Source organism: Triticum dicoccoides, chromosome 2B (assembly GCF_002162155.2).
Source record: "Triticum dicoccoides isolate Atlit2015 ecotype Zavitan chromosome 2B, WEW_v2.0, whole genome shotgun sequence".
Taxonomy (NCBI): domain Eukaryota; kingdom Viridiplantae; phylum Streptophyta; class Magnoliopsida; order Poales; family Poaceae; genus Triticum; species Triticum dicoccoides.
The window spans coordinates 492332629-492345513 of NC_041383.1; the positions used below are offsets into that span (position 1 = coordinate 492332629).

General features: G+C 46.3%; 1 long non-coding RNA gene across 2 annotated transcripts; it reads left to right on the forward strand.

The window, feature by feature from the left end:
- LOC119364417 lies at positions 1-12879 on the forward strand. Of its 2 annotated transcripts, none has more exons than XR_005174926.1 (5): positions 1-496; positions 579-701; positions 830-905; positions 1070-1191; positions 12564-12879. It is a non-coding gene; the product is annotated as an uncharacterized LOC119364417 (long non-coding RNA). The 2 variants fall into 2 exon arrangements; XR_005174927.1 differs by having other exon boundaries at positions 1109-1191.
- The last annotated feature ends 6 nt before the right edge of the window (positions 12880-12885 follow it).

Below are 12885 nucleotides of genomic sequence, written 5' to 3' on the forward strand. Positions count from 1 at the left end.
TCTCTCTTCCCCATTCTTTCCTCACTCCATCCTAATCTCGCGATCCCCATCCACAGCCCGAGCTCTCTGGTGGCCGTCCCTCCCCTTCGTTAGCGACGCAGGCGGACAAGCAGGCCCTTGGTCTGCCCCGCCCCTCCCCTTCGTCAGCACCGCCGGCGGGCGTGCAAGTCCCAGGTCTGCCCCACCCCTCCCCTTCGTCAGCGACGCCGGTGGACGCGCAGGCCCCTGCTCTGCCCCGCCCCTCGCCTTCATCAGCACCGCCGACGGGCGCGCAAGCCCCTGCTCTGCCCGCTCCTTCTTCCTATCCGGTGATGCCGGGGCCCTCCCTTCTCTGGCGACGGCGGGGCGCTCGAGCTCGGCATGCTCGCCAGCGACGCCGAGGCCTTCCCTCATGGTGATGCACTCGCCCCCTCCTCCTGGTGACGGCGGGCTGCTCATGCTCGACATGGTCGCCGACGACGTCGCTTCCCTCCCCCCTGCTCAGGATGCCATGAAGGTCCGGTTCCAATTCTTCCTCCCCTCGATCCGGATGCTATGCTCTCTGACCCCATCTTGATTTCCCTATTCGTTTCGGTCAGGACCAGGAGCAGTTGCTGCTCCTGACCTCCATCTTGATTAGGATGACCACGATGACCTCCGCGTGCTGTGCTGCTGCTTGGGACCCTCCCCCCGTATGCTTCTCCTCGCTCGTCCTGGTCCAGGTTAGTCTCTCCGACCCCGACGCTTGCTCGTCCCCGTCAAATCGGTGCATAGCCTTACTTCATTCTGCAGTCTGTATATGTCAGCTTGTATAGTTTGACATATGTATACTTTATTCTCAATTGTGCAGATTTTTTTGTGATGCAAGTAATGGGGAAATACAAAAAACACATAATGCTGATTGCTTTGAGCCGTTGTATTAGAAGGTATACCCATCTCTTTGCAGTCTGCTCTTAATACAGTCTTCCCTTGTTTCTTCAGAATGTTTCTTTGATTTTTTGTGTGCTTTCTTTTATTTTATACATATTTATATATCGAAAGTTTACCTTTCTCTACAGAAATATAATTCTTGTATCCTTTGTCTTGCCAGTTAGTTAAGTAATGTACCCTCTGTGGCCGTGTTGGACAGGAGGGGCCAGAGAAGTGCTTCCGGTTGTTTGAAGAATGTGAGTCTGACATCATAGGTTTCCATTTTATGAAGAAACCATCAAGGTGAGTTTGGCACTTATGTTTTATTATTATTGCTGCTCATGTGTCGTCAGAGAACTTTCCAATGACAAGATAGATGCTAGTAATTTCAGCCAAATTTGCAATATCATGTCTGCTGCTTTATTTGCAATATTTCATTTTTTGTGACAATGATTCCAACCAGCTTAAATTTTTCTGGTAAAGCCAACTTCTGTCATGGGCGTATGTGTAATATAGTAGTAATAACACTCGGCGTTAACAAGAAGCAAGCCTGCTAAAACATGAAACCATGTAATCCAAGTGTTCTTCAATTTTCTTATTATAAATAACCAGCTTATACCTAAATCAGATATACTAAAACATAACCCGTTCGAATCATTATCAGAACAGGGAAATCTGCTGGGATCATTGACAAAAGTGATGAAATATTGAAAATTCCAGCGATCATAAATTTGCACTTCTTCATTTCGGGAAAATTGATATGTCAATGCTCTTTTAGAAATAAATAACACAAATAAACGACTCCGGCATACAGTGTTGGAGGTCACATCGACACAATTCTTCTTTCATGCTTATTATGTGTGGCGTTCTGATTAAAACCTGCAAATAAAATAAGAGAAAATTGTTGGGCTCAGAATTAGTTATATAGGTACAATAATAGAATAGCGCACATGCCTCTGTTGGAAATATGCCCTAGAGGCAATAATAAAATGGTTATTATTATATTTCTTTGTTTATGATAATTGTCTGTTATTCATGCTATAATTGTGTTATCCGGAAATCGTAATACACGTGTGGATACATAGACCCCAACATGTCCCTAGTGAGCCTCTAGTTGACTAGCTCGTTGATCAACAGATAGTCATGGTTTCCTGACTATGGACATTGGATGTCATTGATAATGGGATCACATCATTAGGAGAATGATGTGATGGACAAGACCCAATCCTAAGCGTAGCACAAAGATCGTGTAGTTCGTTTTGCTAGAGCTTTTCCATGTCAAGTATCATTTCCTTAGACCATGAGATTGTGCAACTCCCGGATACCGTAGGAGTGCTTTGGGTGTGCCAAACGTCACAAGGTAACTGGGTGACTATAAAGGTGTACTACGGGTATCTCCGAAAGTGTCTGTTGGATTGGCATGAATCGAGACTGGGATTTGTCACTCCGTATGACGGAGAGGTATCTCTGGGCCCACTCCGTAATGCATCATCATAATGAGCTCAATGTGACCAAGTGTCTGGTCACGGGATCATGCATTACGGTACGAGTAAAGTGACTTGCCGGTAACGAGATTAAACAAGGTATTGGGATACCGACGATCGAATCTTGGGCAAGTAACGTACCGATTAACAAAGGGAATTGTATACGGGATTGATTGAATCCTCGACATCATGGTTCATCCGATGAGATCATCGAGGAGCATGTGGGAGCCAACATGGGTATCCAGATCCCGCTGTTGGTTATTGACCAGAGAGGAGTCTCGTTCATGTCTGCATGTCTCCCGAACCCGTAGGGTCTACACACTTAAGGTTCGGTGACGCTAGGGTTGTAGAGATATGAGTATGCAGTAACCCGAAAGTTTTTGGAGTCCCGGATGAGATCCCGGACGTCACGAGGAGTTCCGGAATGGTCCGGAGGTAAAGAATTATATATAGGAAGTCAAGTTTCGGCCATCAGGGAAGTTTCGGGGGTTACCGGTATTGTACCGGGACCACCGGAAGGGTCCCGGGGGTCCACCGGGTGGGGCCACCTATCCCGGAGGGCCCCATGGGCTGAAGTGGGAGGGGAACCAGCCCCTGGTGGGCTGGTGCGCCCCCCCCCACCTGCGCCTAGGGTTGGAAACCCTAGGGGTGGGGGCGCCTCCACTTGGCTTGCGGGGCAAGCCACCCCCTTGGCTGCCGCCCCCCTAGAAGATTGCATCTCCTAGGGCTGGCGCCCCCCTTAGGGGGCCTATATAAAGAGGGGGGAGGGAGGGCAGTCGCACCCATGCTCTTGGCGCCTCCCTCTCCCCCTACTACACCTCTCCCTCTCGCAGAAGCTTGGTGAAGCCCTGCCGAGATCGCTGCTGCATCCACCACCACGCCGTCGTGCTACTGGATCTTCATCAACCTCTCGTTCCCCCTTGCTGGATCAAGAAGGAGGAGACGTCTTCTCAACCGTATGTGTGTTGAACGCGGAGGTGTTGTTCGTTCAGCACTAGGATCATCGGTGATTTGGATCACGACGAGTACGACTCCCTCAACCCCGTTCTCTTGAACGCTTCCGCGCGCGATCTACAAGGGTATGTAGATGCACTCCTCTCTCTCGTTGCTAGATGAACTCATAGATTGATCTTGGTGAAGCGTAGAAATTTTTTATTTTCTGCAACGTTCCCCAAGAGTGGCATCATGAGCTAGGTCTATGCGTAGTTCTCTTTGCACGAGTAGAACACAATTTGTTGTGGGCGTAGATGTTGTCAACTTTCTTGCCACTACTAGTCTTATTTTGCTTCAGCGGTATCGTGGGATGAAGCGGCCCGGACCGACCTTACACATACGCTTACGTGAGACAGGTTCCACCGACTGACATGCACTAGTTGCATAAGGTGGCTAGCGGGTGTCTGTCTCTCCCACTTTAGTTGGAGCGGATTCGATGAAAAGGGTCCTTATGAAGGGTAAATAGAAGTTGGCATATCACGTTGTGGCTTTTACGTAGGTAAGAAAACGTTCTTGCTAGAACCCTATTGCAGCCACGTAAAACATGCAACAACAATTAGAGGACGTCTAACTTGTTTTTGCAGCATATGCTTTGTGATGTAATATGGCCAAAAGTTGTGATGAATGATATATATGTGATGTATGAGATCATGTTCTTGTAATAGGAATCACGACTTGCATGTCGATGAGTATAACAACCGGCAGGAGCCATAGGAGTTGTCTTAATTATTGTATGACCTGCGTGTCAATGATTCAACGCCATGTAATTACTTTACTTTATTGCTAAACCGTTAGCCATAGTAGTATAAGTAATAGTTGGCGTGCAACTTCATGGAGACACGATGATGGAGATCATGGTGTCATGCCGGTGACAAAGATGATCATGGCGTCCCGAAGATGGAGATCAAAGGAGCTATATGATATTGGCCATATCATGTCGCTACTATTTGATTGCATGTGATGTTTATCATGTTTTTGCATCTTGTTTACTTAGAACGACGGTAGCAAATAAGATGATCCCTCATAATAATTTCAAGAAAGTGTTCCCCCTAACTGTGCGCCATTGCGAAAGTTCGTTGTTTCGAAGCACCACGTGATGATCGGGTGTGATAGATTCTAACGTTCACATACAACGGGTGTAAGACAGATTTACACATGCATAAACACTTAGGTTAACTTGACGAGCCTAGCATGTACAGACATGGCCTAGGAACACAAGAGACCGAAAGTTCGAACATGAGTCGTATGGAAGATATGATCAACATGGAGATGTTCACCGATGATGACTAGTCCGTCTCACGTGATGATCGGACATGGCCTACTCGACTCGGATCATGTATCACTTAGATGACTAGAGGGATGTCTAATCTGAGTGGGAGTTCATTAAATAATTTGATTAGATGAACTTAATTATCATGAACTTAGTCTAAAAACCTTTGCAAATATGTCTTGTAGATCAAATGGCCAACGCTCATGTCCACCTCAACTTCAACGCGTTCCTAGAGAAAACCAAGCTGAAAGATGATGGCAGCAACTATACAGACTGGGTCCGGAACCTGAGGATCATCCTCATAGCTGCAAAGAAAGATTATGTCTTAGAAGCACCGCTAGGTGAAGCACCCATCCCAGAGAACCAAGACGTTATGAACGCTTGGCAGTCTCGTGCTGATGATTACTCCCTCGTTCAGTGCGGCATGCTTTACAGCTTAGAACCGGGCTCCAAAAGCATTTTGAGCAACACGAAGCATATGAGATGTTCGAAGAGCTGAAAATGGTTTTCCAAGCTCATGCCCGGGTCGAGAGATATGAAGTCTCCGACAAATTCTTCAGTTGTAAGATGGAGGAAAATAGTTCTGTCAGTGAGCACATACTCAAAATGTCTGGGTTGCACAACCGCTTGACTCAGCTGGGAGTTAATCTTTCGGATGACGCGGTTATTGACAGAATCCTTCAGTCGCTTCCACCGAGCTACAAGAGCTTTGTGATGAACTTCAATATGCAGGGGATGGAAAAGACCATTCCTGAAGTATATTCAATGCTGAAATCAGCAGAGGTAGAGATAAAAAAGGAACATCAAGTGTTGATGGTGAATAAAACCACTAAGTTCAAGAAAGGCAAGGGTAAGAAGAACTTCAAGAAGGACGGCAAGGAAGTTGCCGCGCCCGGTAAGCCAGTTGCCGGGAAGAAGTCAAAGAATGGATCCAAGCCTGAGACTGAGTGCTTTTATTGCAAAGGGAAGGGTCACTGGAAGCGGAACTGCCCCAAATACTTAACGGACAAGAAGGCTGGCAACACTAAAGGTATATTTGATATACATGTAATTGATGTGTACCTTACCAGTACTCGTAGTAGCTCCTGGGTATTTGATACCGGTGCCGTTGCTCATATTTGTAACTCAAAGCAGGAGCTGCGGAATAAGCGGAGACTGGCGAAGGACGAGGTGACGATGCGCGTCGGGAATGGTTCCAAGGTCGATGTGATCGCCGTCGGCACGCTACCTCTACATTTACCTACAGGATTAGTTTTAAACCTCAATAATTGTTATTTAGTGCCAGCTTTGAGCATGAACATTGTATCTGGATCTCGTTTAATACGAGATGGCTACTCATTTAAATCCTAGAATAATGGTTGTTCTATTTATATGAGAGATATGTTTTATGGTCATGCCCCCATGGTCAATGGTTTATTCTTAATGAATCTCAAAACGTGATGTTACACATATTCATAGTGTAAATACCAAAAGATGTAAAGTTGATAACGATAGTCCCACATACCTGTGGCACTACCGCCTTGGTCACATTGGTGTCAAGCGCATGAAGAAGCTCCATGCTGATGGACTTTTAGAGTCTCTCGATTATGAATCGTTTGACACATGCAAACCATGCCTCATGGGCAAAATGACCAAGACTCCGTTCTCCGGAACAATGGAGCGAGCAACCAACTTATTGGAAATCATACATACTGATGTGTGCGGTCCAATGAGCATTGAGGCTCGTGGAGGATATCGTTATGTTCTCACTCTCACTGATGACTTGAGTAGATATGGGTATGTCTACTTGATGAAACACAAGTCTGAGACCTTTGAAAAGTTCAAAGAATTTCAGAATGAGGTAGAGAATCAACGTGACCGAAAAATAAAGTTCTTACGATCAGATCGTGGAGGAGAATATTTAAGTCACGAATTTGGTACGCACTTAAGGAAATGTGGAATCGTTTCACAGCTCACGCCGCCTGGAACACCTTAGTGTAACGGTGTGTCCGAACGTCGTAATCGCACTTTATTGGATATGATGCGATCTATGATGTCTCTTACCGATTTACCGCTATCTTTTTGGGGATACGCTCTAGAGACAGCTACATTCACTTTAAATAGGGCACCGTCTAAATCCGTTGAGACGACACTGTATGAATTATGGTTTGGAAAGAAACCTAAGCTGTCGTTTCTAAAAGTTTGGGGATGCGATGCTTATGTCAAGAAACTTCAACCTGAAAAGCTCGAACCCTAGTTGGAAAAATGCGTCTTCATAGGATACCCTAAGGAAACCATTGGGTATACCTTCTACCTCAGATCCGAAGGCAAGATATTTGTTGCCAAGAATGGGTCCTTTCTGGAGAAAGAGTTTCTCTTGAGAGAAGTAAGTGGGAGGAAAGTGGAACTTGATGAAGTACTACCTCTTGAACCGGTAAGTAGCGCAGCTCAGGAAGATGTTCCTGTGGTGCCTGCACCAACTGAAGAGGAAGTTAATAATGATGATCAAGGTACTTCGGATCAAGTTACTACTGAACTTCATAGGTCCACAAGGACATGTTCCACACCAGAGTGGTACGGCAACCCTGTCCTGGAAATCATGTTGTTAGACAACGGTGAACCTTCGAACTATGAAGAGGCAATGGCGGGCCCAGATTCCAACAAATGGCTTGAAGCCATGCAATCCGAGATAGGATCCATGTATGAAAACGAAGTATGGACTTTGACAGACTTGCTCGATGATCGGCGAGCGATAGAAAACAAATGGATCTTTAAGAAGAAGACGGACGCGGATGGTAATGTTACCATCTATAAAGCCCGACTTGTCGCTAAGGGTTATCGACAAGTTCAAGGGGTTGACTACGATGAGACATTCTCTCCCTTAGCGAAGCTAAAGTCCGTTCGAATCATGTTTGCAATTGCCGCATACTATGATTATGAGATATGGCAAATGGACGTCAAAACAGCATTCCTTAACGGCCATCTTAAGGAAGAATTGTATATGATGCAGCCAAAAGGTTTTGTCGACCCTGAGAATGCTAACAAGGTATGCAAACTCCAGCGATCCATTTATGGGCTGGTGCAAGCATCTTAGAGTTAGAACATTCGCTTTGATAAGATGATCAAAGTGTTTGGGTTTATGCAGACTTATGGAGAAGCCTACGTTTACAAGAAAGTGAGTGGGAGCTCTGTAGCATTTCTCATATTATATGTAGATGACATACTTTTGATGGGAAATGATATAGAACTTTTGGACAGCATTAAGGCCTACTTGAATAAGTGTTTTTCAATGAAGGACCTTGGAGAAGCTGCTTACATACTAGGCATCAAGATCTATAGGGATAGATCAAGACGCCTCATAGGTCTTTCACAAAGCACATACCTTGATAAGATATTGAAGAAGTTTAATGTGGATCAGTCCAAGAAAGGGTTCTTGCCTGTATTGCAAGGTGTGAAATTGAGCTCGGCTTAATGCCCGACCACGGCAGAAGATATAGAAGAGATGAGCGGCATCCCCTATGCCTCAGCCATAGGGTCTATTATGTATGCCATGCTGTGTACCAGACCTGATGTAAGCCTTGCTGTAAGTTTGGTAGGAAAGTACCAAAGTAATCCCGGCAAGGAACAGTGGACAGCGGTCAAGAATATCCTGAAGTACCTGAAAAGGACTAAGGATATGTTTCTCGTTTTTGGAGGTGACGAAGAGCTCGTCGTAAAGGGTTACGTCGACGCTAGCTTCAACACAGATCTGGATGACTCGAAGTCACAAACCGGATATGTGTATATTTTGAATGGTGGGGCAATGAGCTGGTGCAGTTGCAAGCAAAGCGTCGTGGCGGGATCTACATGTGAAGCAGAGTACATGGCAGCCTCAAAGGCAGCACATGAAGCAATCTGGGTGAATGAGTTCATCACCGACCTAGGAGTCATACCCAATGCGTCGGGGCTGACTTGCCAAGGAGCCCAGGTTTCACAAGAAGACCAGGCACATCAAGCGTCGCTTCAACTCCATTCGTGAAAATGTTCAAGATGGAGACATAGATATTTGTAAAGTACACACGGACCTGAATGTAGCAGATCCGTTGACTAAACCTCTCCCTAGAGCAAAACATGATCAACACCAGAACTCTATGGGTGTTCGATTCATCACAATGTAACTAGACTATTGACTCTAGTGCAAGTGGGAGACTGTTGGAAATATGCCCTAGAGGCAATAATAAAATGGTTATTATTATATTTCTTTGTTTATGATAATTGTCTATTATTCATGCTATAATTGTGTTATCCGGAAATCGTAATACACGTGTGAATACATAGACCACAACATGTACCTAGTGAGCCTCTAGTTGACTAGCTCATTGATCAACATATAGTCATGGTTTCCTGACTATGGACATTGGATGTTATTGATAACGGAATCACATCATTAGGAGAATGATGTGATGGACAAAACCCAGTCCTAAGCGTAGCACAAAGATCGTGTAGTTCGTTTTGCTAGAGCTTTTCCAAATGTTAAGTATCATTTCCTTAGACCATGAGATTGTGCAACTCCCGGATACCGTAGAAGTGCTTTGGGTGTGCCAAACATCACAACGTAACTGGGTGACTATAAAGGTGCACTACGGGTATCTCTGAAAGTGTCTGTTGGATTGGCACGAATCGAGACTGGGATTTGTCACTCTGTATGACGGAGAGGTATCTTTGAGCCCACTCAGTAATGCATCATCATAATGAGCTAAATGTGACCAAGTGTCTGGTCAAGGGATCATGCATTATGGTACGAGTAAAGTGACTTGCCGGTAACGAGATTAAACGAGGTATTGGGATACCGACGATCGAATCTCGGGCAAGTAACGTACCGATTGACAAAGGGAATTGTATACGGGATTGATTGAATCCTCGACATCGTGGTTCATCCGATGAGATCATCGAGGAGCATGTGGGAGCCAACATGGGTATCCAGATCCCACTATTGGTTATTGACCAGAGAGGAGTCTCTATCATGTCTGCATGTCTCCCGAACCCGTAGGGTCTACACACTTAAGGTTCGGTGACGCTAGGGTTGTAGAGATATGAGTATGCAGTAATCCGAAAGTTGTTCAGAGTCCCGTATGAGATCCCGGACGTCACGAGGAGTTCCGGAATGGTCCGGAGGTAAAGAATTATATATAGGAAGTCAAGTTTCGGCCATCGGGAAAGTTTCGAGGGTTACCGGTATTGTACCGGGACCACCGGAAGGGTCCCGGGGGTCCACCGGGTGGGGCCACCTATCCCGGAGGGCCCCATGGGCTGAAGTGGGAGGGGAACCAGCCCCTGGTGGGCTGGTGCGCCCCCCTTGGGCCCCCCTGTGCCTAGGGTTGGAAACCCTAGGGGTGGGGGCGCCTCCACTTGGCTTGGGGGGCAAGCCACCCCCTTGGCCGCCGCCCCCCTAGGAGATTGCATCTCCTAGGGCCGGTGCCCCCCCTTAGGGGGGCTATATAAAGAGGGGGGAGGGAGGGCAGTAGCACCCATGCTCTTGGCGCCTCCCTCTCCCCCTGCTACACCTCTCCCTCTCGCAGAAGCTTGGCGAAGCCCTGCCGATATCGCTGCTGCATCCACCACCACGCCGTCGTGCTGCTGAATCTTCATCAACCTCTCCTTCCCCCTTGCTGGATCAAGAAGGAGGAGACGTCTTCACAACCTTACATGTGTTGAACGCGGAGGTGCTGTCCGTTCAGCACTAGGATCATCGGTGATTTGGATCACGACGAGTATGACTCCCTCAACCCTGTTCTCTTGAACGCTTTTGCGCGCGATCTACAAAGGTATGTAGATGCACTCCTCTCTCTCGTTGCTAGATGAACTCATAGATTGATCTTGGTGAAGAGTAGAAAAAATTTATTTTCTGCAACGTTCCCCAATAGCCTCATCTATCTAAAACATCTCTGTAGACAATGTTCTTGGTACTTTTCCCGGATTTATCAACCTCCTGATTTGGCTTGGCCAAAATCCGTGTTGTCTCTCTTGACACTCCCCTTGACAATGCAACATAGAGCTGTCCATGTGAGAATACCAGCTCGGGAAGGTAAATACCGACGTTTGGGATGGTCTAGCCCTGCGCCTTGTTAATTGTCATTGCAAAACTCAGGCAGATGGGGAACTATTTTCTCTTAAGTTTGAAAGGAAGTGAGATGTCCTCCGAGGGCGACATAGGGATCCTAGGTATGAACACCCTCTTTCTAGCATGCTAACCACCAACAATCTCCATGTCGATTGCATTATCCTGGAAGGCTCTAATCATAAGCCGTGTTCCATTGCATAGGCCATTATGAGGGTCGAGGTTTCGGAGCAGAATGACCGGACAGTTGACCTTTAATCTCAGTACGTGCAGAGGCAAGCCATTTGGTGTGATCGAGTTCAGAAAATCAATTGTGTAATTATTCTGCAAGTCATCCTCAATTGAGTCAAAGTTATGGTATAACTTTTCTTCGCCTGGAAACCTTGAGATCATCTTGTCATTCAGGTCATCCACATGATCATTCTTGGTCGAAAGAATTGTACGTGCACTCATGTACTCTCTTGATCTAGCATTGGCATGCAATGATGGGAAGACATCTTCGATGAGCGTGTTAATAGCTTTTTCATCCTCGGTATAGCCAATCACAATGTCGTCAGGGAGACGGACATAGTCGTCTCCAATTGTCTCTTTTGTTCCATTGGCGATCCTTAGGAGGTATTCGGAGAACCAAGGATCAGATTGTGCCCGCATGTTGCGCGTGAGACTTATCTTGCGTGTCTTATCCCACAGATAGGATCTCAGAAGTGTAGCATCCGTGATCTGTGCTCTTGTCCCACGTGTCACAACAGGAAGGACTTGCCTGAAATCACCACCAAAGACAACAACCTTTCCCCCAAACGGCAAACAACTTCCCATTATATCTTGTAGTGATCTATCAAGCGTCTCAACTGCATGACGTGTTGTCATAGCGACTTCATCCCAAATTATCAAGGACGCTTGTTTAAGCAACTCAGCTGTACCAATGGACATGGACACCGGTGTACGTGTTTCATTTTCCTGGCCATTGATATCGGCAGAAACAACGGCCATTTTTATCTCACTGTAGGAGCTCCTTAGGGTCTAAAATATGAAACATTATAGTTATACTTTAGCATATAATGTAGTATTTGGACAATACATAAGCATGCAGTACAAGGGCGTTTTAACCTTGGGTCATGGCCACGGGTGTATGTGCTACATTTTGTTCATCACTAAGCAGTGCCGTTGAAGCCTGTTTCTTTTCACGGGCTTCACGGCGTCTTTTAAGAATATCATCTCTATTGCGTGCATAATACTCTTTGTTCCTCTGCCTCTTAAATTCTTTAGGGTCTGTTTAAATAAGTATTGCAAGTAAGCAGACCAGCAACGGCAAAAACGGTAGCAGAAAGTAGGATATGTTTGATGATAGTCACCCAATGATTGGTTGTTGCTTATATCCTCAAATGGGGTGCTTGGGCCTATATAAACACATAGCGTGAGTCAGCACACAAGCAACAGCAGAAACAGTAGAAGAAAGTAGGAAGTGGTTGCTGATAGTTACCCAATGGTTGGTCATTGCTTATATCTTGAAATGGGGTGCGCGGCCCCGCACGATTGGGAGACGACATACCGTCGCTGTGAACATTCAAATTGAAAAAAATAGTGTAAGGAGATAGCAGTTTTGTGTCGTCTGGGTAAGGAGATAAGCAGTTTTGTTTCTGTGTGTAAGAAGATAAGCATAGAAATGAGTAATTAGAGATGTAAAATTAATCATTGTGTTGTAGACTGACGTGATGTATCATTCTTGTGCCCTAGGTATGGTAGCCCATGTTTGCAATTGCACGGCATCTGCATGTCTTACTTTTACGATCTTACCTTTTCTGTATGCCTAATGTTTGATGTTCTGTTCTGAAAACTGTAATCTTGAGTGCAGGGAAGAATTACACCTGATCCAGGGTCCGTGCAGGGCGGGGGCGGCCGCACGGGTGCTGGGCGGGTTCGTGGGCACTGGCGATCTGGCGGACTTCTGGCACACTGCGAGGGGGCAGGGCAGCCTCCTGGGTGCCCGCTACGTCAAGGCAGCCTCCTGGGCGCCCGCTATGTCGATGGTGCAGGGAGGCGGCTGCATGGTGGAGTGGCGCGAGATCGTGGTCTAGAGAAGACGATGTTGGCGCAATGGTGACGGAAGGCGGAGAGGGCCATGCATGATTGGGCTAGGAGAATCAATTATTTCCTTAGTCCGGGATTAGAATTCC